Below are 7,518 nucleotides of genomic sequence, written 5' to 3'. Positions count from 1 at the left end.
GTGTGATACTTTTGATGAATATAGAAGCTCCATTAAAAAACTCCAGCTCCCATGAACCAGCTTCACCAAAGAAGGGAATAGTAAATTTAAAAGCAAGAACGCTGGAGAGGTGTTTACTCCAACTAAATATATTGTAGTGGCATAGTTTAGATTCCTTTACCAGAGGCAGAAAACGCATAGTATAGGACCAAAAGAAGGGTATAATTTTTTTTGGAACATCACATTCTTTCTTCTCTCTAACGCCCACAGAGATAATTATATGATTGGAAAATTAGACCCAAGAGGCAAGTTTAAAGGAACTGGGCCTGGTTAAACTAGAGGAGGTGAGAGCGAGGGGTAGAAATGATGGTCTGAAGCAGCTGTTCTGCATTTCCTGTAGGACCCAAGAGGAGGGGGGAGCAACACAGTCTTCAGCCAGAAGGGTTTAGGTTAGACTTGACAATGAGAGGGGTCAGCATTTGAATGGGATGCTCTCAAGTCTGTGGTCACTTTTAAGTTTGAGTATGCAAGGCCAATGCTGATCATTTTATTTCTTCCAAGGTACTGTAGGGCCAACGGCCTACCCCCGCCAACACCGGTGCCTTAGGGATAGCTTTGTGCTTCCAGAAGCCTTGCTTCCCATAAAGGTGGTTAATTGGAAGAGGTGGAATGGTACACTCCTGCTCCCAATTAAAAACAAGGTTTTATTACAACAAATAAGGCTAGTACTGATACTATTAACTTTGTATTTAAATAAGGCATAAAATTTTAAAGGTTAAAGAAATGTGAAAATAAGGCTAATTGGGTACCTTCCTTCCCCATTTAAAATTTCTAACCATTTAATTGAATTCTGTGTTTTGTGTTGATTTGGGGTGTTTTGTTTTTTTTTTTTTTTCCTTCTCCAAGGTTAAATAATCCAGCCACTGCATTCTTAACCTTTAGGCTGTATGTATGTATGTGTGTATGTGTGTGCGTGTGCACATTGTCCATTTTGGGATTTCAAAAGCCCTGCAGTAAACTTTCAAGACACTCCATATCTACCACAAACCGCCTTATTCCTTTTGTGTCTTCAGCCCTTACCTTCCCCTGATGTTCCACCCTTGAGCTGAAGTGGAAAGACCCCTTCTCCCAGTCCTGATCTGCAGGAGTGTGCACGCCAGCTGCATGAGCCCCATGACACTCTCTCCACCCCTAAATCCAATGGGAGTCATTTATGTTTCTCTGGACCTGACCAATGCTCTGACTTTATCTCTGTGAGGTGATGTCCCCCTGACCCTGCCATCTGGTGTTTGCTAGTAATTTGCATTTGCCCCTTAAGTTTTACTCATTAAACACTGTCCTTGGCAGTCCTGTAGCTCCCCTGCAACTTTTACAGCTTGGCTTGGATACAGGCTGCTTCCAACAGAGCCCGAAGGTACAAAATCTCAGATCAGAAAGTTAAGGAAGGAAAGAAAAAAAAAGAATTAGAAAAGGTCATAAGATTTTCATGCAGATTTAAAGTGGTTTTTCCACTGTTTTAGGGAGTAGGATGTGGAGCCATATTCTTTGAAGTTTTCTTTCTTTCTAATGCAACTCGTTACAGTGCTTTTATAAAATATGCAAAAAAGTATGAAGAAAAAAAGTGACATAATTTCACTGTTCAGATCATCCCAATTGGTGTGTTTTCTAATAAAAAATATGTAGAGGGTTACAAAATTCAAACAGTGCAGAATGATAAAAAATGAAAATTGACTTTATACATAGACACACACATATTTACATTGAATGTGGGAAGCTCATTTCAGCCTTAGGGTCATGGCTCTTGCTTTTCTCTTTGCCTGGAATGCCCTTGACCTAGATCATCTTTGTTGTGGTTCGTTCCTTAGGTCTCAACTCCTTAGGTCACCCTAATCATTCTTTATCTTATTGTCTTGCTTGATTTTCTTTACAACACTTACCACCATATGGATTTTCTTATTTATTCACTTTTTGTTGTTGTAACACAGTGGATTGTACATATCTGTGGGATACAGAGTTGAATATCAATACCTGTGTGCAATATGTGATGCTCAAATCAGGATAATTAGTATATTCAACATTATACAATGTAATCAATTTTTGTGGCCCTTAATTTTGTCCATTTTTTTTTTTTTGGTGCCAATTATTCAACATTTTGAACAGTGCCTGGCATGCAGTAGGCACTTGTGCCTGTTTCTGGGATTTTATTTTACACCATTGCCCTTGTCTGTCTGTTCTCCATTACTTAATTCCTTTTATGATTGTAGCTTCCTAATAAGTTTAGTGCTTGTAAGACGAGGCTTTCTCTGCCCTACCCCTTACGCCCTTCTCTTTCATTATTATCGTGGCTATTATATGGTTATTTTTCCATAGGAACTTTCTAATAGTACCCCTTGTTGGTATTTTAATTGGGTTCACATTGAATTTATAGATTAATTTGAAGGGAAAAAAATCATTGAACCTTTTTATCTAAAAGCAAGCTAGACCTTTTCTTAATTTAAAATTGTCTTCCAGTTTCTCAACAGATTTTTTAAAAACTTTTTTTTTTTTCCTTTTTGTCTTTTTTCGTGACCAGCAACGGATCGCAACCCTCGGTGCTGCGCCCGCATCTCGCTCAGCCAGTGAGCGGCTGGTCTGTATGTGGGATCCGAACCCTCGGCGGCAGCGCCGCCACACTCCCAAGTGGCGCACTGTAGCAGTGCACCACCGGGCCGGCCCTAAAAACTCTTTACTATGGAGAATAGAGAACATATACAGAAGTTGCGAGAACAGTAAACTAAACATTCCTGTACCCAACAAACATCCTTATACCTTCAACCCATGGCCATGTCTACCTCACCCACACCCATACTCACTCCCCCAATGTTATTTTCGAACAAACTCTAGACACCATTTATCTGTAAATGTTTTACTATATATTTATAAATGATGAAGTCTTTTTAAAAATATAGCCAAAATAACATTATACCAAAATATTAATAATATTATCAATATTTTCAGACTTATCTTCTAATAGGTCAAGCGTGTTTCTTATTGAATATCAATATATCAGAATTTTGATGTGAATATGTCAATATATCACAGGTTTTAAAATCTTTTTTAGTTTCTACTGAAAGTGGGCTATTTTTTCCATTATATTTTTCAAATTGTTATTTTTGTATATATTACAACAATTTTCATACATTAATTTTGTAATCTGCTACCTTATTGAATTTTCTTATTACTAGACTTTTCTAGTCTTTTTATACCTGAAATTACAGGGCTCTGCAATAAGTTTGGTGAATACCTAACACTCGGAATCTTTGTACATCTGCCATAGGCAAGCAGGATTGTGAAGTTAGTACAATGAGGCTAAAGAGGACCCAACACACGCTATTAGATTGTGTTCATTTGGGGTGAGAAATAAAAATGGGCAAAATGATACACTCACACTCAAGATGCAAAAGAAGTTCATTAGCAAGTCCAAACTAAGTAACCAAGTTTCTAAAAGGGATTCGGAGTACAGGTGTGTTGACAGCAAGATCAGGATAATCAGTAAAGGCTTTGATAGAGTTTGGGTGTGTTGTGGACATGTAGTTCCAAGATTGAATGTTGCTATGAACTGAACTGTGTCCTCTGCAAAATTCACGTGTCGAAGCCCTAACCCCCCTTGACTGTATTGGAGATAGGGCTATTAAGGAGGCCCTATTAAGGTTAAATGCAGTCATAAGGGTAGAGCCCTGATCCAATAGGACAGGTGTCCTTATAAGAAAAGGAAGAGGCACCAGAGTGCTCTCTCTGCCATGTGCACTTACCCTGGATAATAATCCATTCTCCTTACTGCCCCTTCCCCCAGTTGGTGGCAAAACCCACAGGATTGGGTGAGTTTCTTACCCATTTTTCCTAAGAGGTGATCAGGTAGGTGCTGGATACAGCAGTGCAGTGCACACATGAATGCACACACACACACACACACACACACACACACACAGTGAGCCCTGGGGTAGTGAGGGGGTTGCCCAGCAGGCTGTCTTCTTGCTCCAGAAAGCTGAGAAGAACCACTCCGGAGGTGTTGATTACGTGCCAGGGTCCCCCTTCTTTCCTTTCTCCTCAATGAAGATTTGAATGAATATACTGCAGTGTTGACTTAGCATGTGCACTGCTTGAGAGAGTTAGGTTTCCTCAAGCAGGAGGTAGTTAGCCAGGTCACAACAGGGCAGAACTACTCTTTCAGCAGTTTTTGTTGCATTTACAGGCCTCCCTGGGGTAATGAGCATTTTTGGTTACACGGCAGCAGCACCGAAAGCATCAGGGCTGTTGCAGGGCCTGGAGCTGAGGGACCCAGCATCTGTGGAATCAGGACAGACATGTCCAGACCTTATTTCCAGATGAAGCCACATCCAGCCACAAGGTGCATTGCTGTACAAGGGAAACTATGGCTCAAGCCAGCCAGCTCCTCACATATATGTGGTGTGTCTAATAAGACACGTTAAAAATATCTGTGGTAAATTTAGTCCCTATGACCCCCATCCCTTCTGATTGGATTCTGCTGAGCCCTGTCACGGTTGATTGTATCTTGAGAATCCTGAGTGGAGCTAACCTTGACCTCTGAGATTCTCCTCTCTGTTCCCAGAGAAGGTTCAGGACTCTTCTTTGGTGCACGGCTCTGTGGGCCGGGGAAACTTTTGGAAGGTTATGATGTTCTCCTTGTGAGTCCAGTTGACCATAATTTCTGTTCAAAAAGAGGGCAAACATACTGTGCCACTTTTCTGCTCTGATAAGCAGTGCTAAGGTGTCTCTGGATGGGGTCTTGGCTTCAAAGCCCTTCCGTAGGAAGGAGAGAGAGAAATCCCATAGGCTCATCTGAGCTATTTAGGTGCTGGCAAACTCATCAAAAACACCACTCAGGTCATTTGAAACATTGTCTTTCATCCCCAAGTTAGTCATTCCCTGACTTTTAGGAGGAGCCAAGCCTCAGAGATCAGTCTGGTAAAAGTGTCATTTGGGATAAAAAATGAGTTCAGGTCCTATGTGCACATTCCTGAGGAGGGCGCAGAGTTGTAAGACACCATCAACACGTTTATGGCCTCTGGTTGGAGAGAGCTGTTCATACGGGGTTCTGTTCCAGCTGAGTCCCAGACCCCTGGCCAGTTGCTCACTGAGCTTCAGTTTGCTCATCTGTTAAATGGGATAACTCTTGAAGTTGTTGGACAACCTTGCGAAGTGGCAGACACGCTGCCTGGTGCCTGGAATGGCTGTACGTGCTGAGGATGTGCGCAGTAGATGGCCTGTGTCAGGGTGATGATGCTCAGTGCATTTGCTTCTTGGTGCTGCCACAGCAAACTACCGTGAACTGGGGGACTTAAACCAACACTTATTTTCTCCCAGTTCTGGAGGGCCAAAGTCCAAAGTCAAAAGGTTGGCAGGGCCCTGCTGCCTCTGAGGTCCCTAGGGGAGAGTCTTTCTCTGCCTCTTCCAGCTCTGGTGGTCGTATCACTCTCATAAAGATACGTGTCATTGCGTTTAGGGCCCACCTGGACAATCCAGGATAAGTTCCTCCTGAGATCCTTAACTTAATCACATCTGCAAAAAACCTTTTTCCGAATAAGGTCACGGTCATGGGTTCCGGGGATTAGGATGTGGGCATATCTTTCAGGGGGCCACTGTCTAGCCCACTGCACTCAGTGAATGCTACCTGTGGTGGTGGTGATGATGACTGTGATGATGATGGTGACAATGACAGTACAAAGCAGTAAGGAAGTGCAGGTGAGTCTAGGGGTTTGTGGGGAGTGGTTAGAGGTGGCACCACAGATGGGGCTAAGCTCTGGCCTGACTCAGTTTCCTACCCTTCCCTTGCATTCTGGACAGTTCCCTGCTTCCTTATCTGATGCCCTCGTGGCCTTCCTCCCCCAGGATTGTTGGGCGCCTGGGCCGGCTCATGTCAGCAGGACACAGAGGCATTGTGCCCTTCCTCAGGCCAGTTGCCCACCTCCCTCATGAGGATGGGGACTGCATGTGAGGGTTCCAGCATGATAATGTTTCCAACAGGCCTGTTTCATACATCCCGGCCCTCCAGGGCACATCGCCACACCTGGGAGGAGGTGGGGTGCTGCCCATGGTCCAGGGATTGCATCCAACTGGCTGCTAGATGCTGCCCAGGCCTTCCAGAGGACATGCCACCTCTGTCCAGGCCGGGGACTTGGTGTCTGTCGCAGGCCACCATGTGAGATGGCTCTCCCTTCCAGCCCTGAAAGTGAGCGCTGCCACTTAGCTTAGGTTTGGTGGCTTGTTTGTTTTTTAACTTCAGGGTGGGAAGAGACAGCTTTCAGATCTGGCAAGGACTTTGGTGTGCAAAGTGAAATCCCTGATGGAGAGGCTACGGCATGAGGGGGGCCTGCTGTGCAGTTAATGATTGAGTGTGAGGTTTCTGGGCCCTCTACCTGCTCAGAGTGGGTGCAGAGTCTGGGGGTGGGGGTGGGGGAGAGTAGGGAAATGCTTTCTTTTCTGTCTCCTTCACTGATGAAGGCTTAGGGCCAGACAGTGCCCTGCCACCCCCAGCAGGGAGCTCAGAACCAACCCTAAAGTGTCTGTGTGCATTCACAGCTTCCAGGGATCAGCATGAAGCCCGGAGTTGCTTTGTCAGCAAAGTTTAGATGGAACGAGAGGGAAATTGCTCTCCAGTGTGCTAGCTCATTCCCAGCACACAAATCAATGAAGGTACCGTCACGCAGGAGTTGGGACATCTGGATTCTAGTCCCGGTTCTGATGTTATGGTCAGAAAGTATTGAGGAAATGCTGAAGTTTCTAATTCCTCGCCTGGAAAATGAGAAATGAGAGAACTCATTCCAGCCTGCTAAGGAAAGGAGCAAATGGGATTTCAACTATCAAAGCCCTTTTTGAAATGAATTATCAATACATAACTGCATGGGATTGAATATTGCTTTTAAAGAAAATTATATAATATGGGCAACTCCTAAACAAAATGTTTTTGTATTGGTGGTAACATTTAAAATGTCAAAAACCAAACAATGCTTGTGCAATGTTAAGACCTAGAGACAACCATAGGGCTGTCTTCAGCCATAGGGTGTATTGGCTTGACATGACCTCTTTGGCGGCAGGGATTGTATCTTCTGCATTTTCTTGTATTTTTAAATCCACACTACTTGCCATGTAGGAGGTGTGCCATAAAATGCTGCATGACTCAGTGGTCACCTGGTTCCATCCGCTGTTTTACCTGTGAAGAAAGAGGCCTCAGGGCTGAAATGAGACTGGGCACTCCAGTTACACGCTGCTGGTGGCTCTTTCCTTGAGCACACCATGTTCTTTCCGCCTCTGCACAGGCTGTGCCCTGGCCTGGTTGCCTTTATGGACTTATTTATTTTTGCATATGTTAGATTCTATGTATTCAAAGTCGACCTTGAGCGTTGTGTCCTCAGATGCTATGGATTGAATATCCCCTCCCCAAAACTCATCAAAACTTTATTCCCATTGTAAGAGTGTTAAGAAAGGTGGGGCCTTTCAGAGGTGATTAGCTTGTGAGGACTATGCCTTTGTGAATGGATT

Source organism: Galeopterus variegatus, unplaced genomic scaffold (genome assembly GCF_000696425.1).
Source record: "Galeopterus variegatus unplaced genomic scaffold, G_variegatus-3.0.2 Scaffold7895, whole genome shotgun sequence".
Taxonomy (NCBI): domain Eukaryota; kingdom Metazoa; phylum Chordata; class Mammalia; order Dermoptera; family Cynocephalidae; genus Galeopterus; species Galeopterus variegatus.
This window is presented reverse-complemented; position numbering follows the sequence as displayed.